The sequence below is a fragment of the Bidens hawaiensis genome, unplaced genomic scaffold, assembly GCF_021521415.1.
Source record: "Bidens hawaiensis isolate Kalapana, Puna unplaced genomic scaffold, B.hawaiensis_p1.1 tig00031786_1, whole genome shotgun sequence".
NCBI classification, from domain to species: domain Eukaryota; kingdom Viridiplantae; phylum Streptophyta; class Magnoliopsida; order Asterales; family Asteraceae; genus Bidens; species Bidens hawaiensis.
Genome location: NW_027495375.1, coordinates 260,830 through 262,724, shown reverse-complemented (window position 1 = coordinate 262,724; position 1,895 = coordinate 260,830). Strand labels below are relative to the sequence as shown.

At 39.5% G+C, this 1,895-nt stretch overlaps 1 pseudogene across 1 annotated transcript; it reads right to left on the bottom strand.

The window, feature by feature from the left end:
- Positions 1–5: 5 nt before the first annotated feature.
- Positions 6–966, bottom strand: LOC143582563 (uncharacterized; annotated as a pseudogene). The gene is made up of 4 exons (XR_013143992.1): positions 768–966; positions 330–605; positions 115–244; positions 6–30 (listed from the first exon to the last, which is right to left on the bottom strand). The product of XR_013143992.1 is annotated as an uncharacterized LOC143582563 (transcript).
- Between the last annotated feature and the right edge of the window lie 929 nt (positions 967–1,895).

Sequence of the window (1,895 nt, the reverse complement as noted above, 5' to 3'; positions counted from 1 at the left end):
CCCGAACTGCCTAACGTTAATATAACCTCACTGCAGATAATTATAAAAGCTACTTACTAGTTAACAAACATGTCTAGTTATAAAAAAAAAATAATGAAGGGATGGAAAGAATACTTATGATGAATATGCTCGACAGCCTGCTCAGCTATCAGTTCATGACAGGTGGCAATATCTTGAATAAGCTCGTTGACAGCCTCAATCACATTATGCTTTAGCTTTCGACTCCTTGAGTTTTTATCAGTAGCTGCATGCAGAGTGTATTAGAAATTACAATAAGTCATAAGATTTAAGTTTGTAGAAATAGTGGAGAGGTAATTAACTAAGCTAACATTTAGTCTTGTCTTCCGAATCACCAGCAGAAGACGAAGAGTGGTGAAGAGCTGCTGCTGCAGAGTGGGGTGGAACGTCTTCTAGAAGAGTCTGCAAGGAAGGAGGCCTGAGGGTGGTTCTAGCAGCGGCTGACACAAGTGGATTGTCTTCTTCTTCTTCTTCATCATCACTCAAGCCTTGCAAGTTCAAGCCGCCAATTGAAGCGGTTGTTAGTGAAACATGTTCCTCTCTAATGACATGTAGCACGCGCCTCACAATATTTCCAACAGCAACCTCTGCAGTTACACAAGTGAAGTGACTAAAGAGCACTTGATTCTCCTAACTTAAATATATATCCCCTCCAGGCCAATCAAAGTTAAAAGTATTAAAGCATACCCAAGTATAATTATAATAAGATGATCATTATTATTATGATTAATTAAGAAGCTGTACCTAACCGAGGGGATTCGCTTTGGTGAGTTGTTCTCCGATGGCCTTAATGGCATGAATAAGAGCCCCGGCTTGATTAAGATTGGGAAGCCTCTGCTGGGAAATGACGGAGCGGGCGGTGAGTTAGCAGCGGTCTTTGAGCCCTCAATCTTACGTTTTCGAAGGTTGTTTAAGAAATCAGTAACTAGGGCATGAGTGTCCGGCATGACTCCTTTACTGCACTTGGGATAATAAAACGGATATCCGAATATGTAAGTATAATTTCAATCAACAATTTGTAGCATTGACCACCACCGTCAGGAGGCTGGAGGTCTTGTGAAACAACGGCATCAATCAATTTTGTCAAGGGTTTCGATAGTTATATGCAGACACAATTTCAAAGTTATAACAAAGTAATAAGACAGAATTACAAATTTTGTCCTTTAAAAAAAGCCAAAAACCGGTTCGTGTCCTTTTCTAAGTTTCCTTGCAGGCGGTGTACTTTAAACTTTTTTTTCCTACAAGTTATGTCCTTTACGCTAACTGGGTTAGAAAAACTCTGTTAAATCCCATCACGTGAGAAGCATGTGAGGGCATTTTTGTCTTTTCACCTGTACCTGCAACTTCTTCTTCTTCTTCAAAATTGAAAAATACCAAAAAAACTCGCTGGCCGGACTCGAACCCGCGACCTCAGGCCAGACCAGAGTGTAACACACACACACCAGCCAACTAGAGGTGTTCAAAAAAACCGGTTACGGAACCGGTTTGGCCGGTTCAACCGGAAACCGGTTTTTTAAAAACCGGTTTTTTTAAAAACCGGTTTGACCGGTTTACGTAACCGGTTTACGTATCGGTTATACGTTTTGGAGCCAAAACCGGTTTTATAACCGGTTTTTTTTATAACCGGTTTTTTTTAATAACCGGTTATTAAAAAACCGGTTAACCGGTTTTTAAAATAACCGGTTTATTACCGTTATAAAAAAAAACCGGTTAAACCGGTTTTTTAATAACCGGTTAACCGGTTAAACCGGTTTTCGAACGTTACCAAACGGCTTTATAGCCGTTTTTTTTTTTTTTGACCGTTTTTTAGCCGTTTTTTTTTTTTGTTTTTTTACCATTTTACCCCCACAAACATCTATATATAGTTTAGGTTGGGT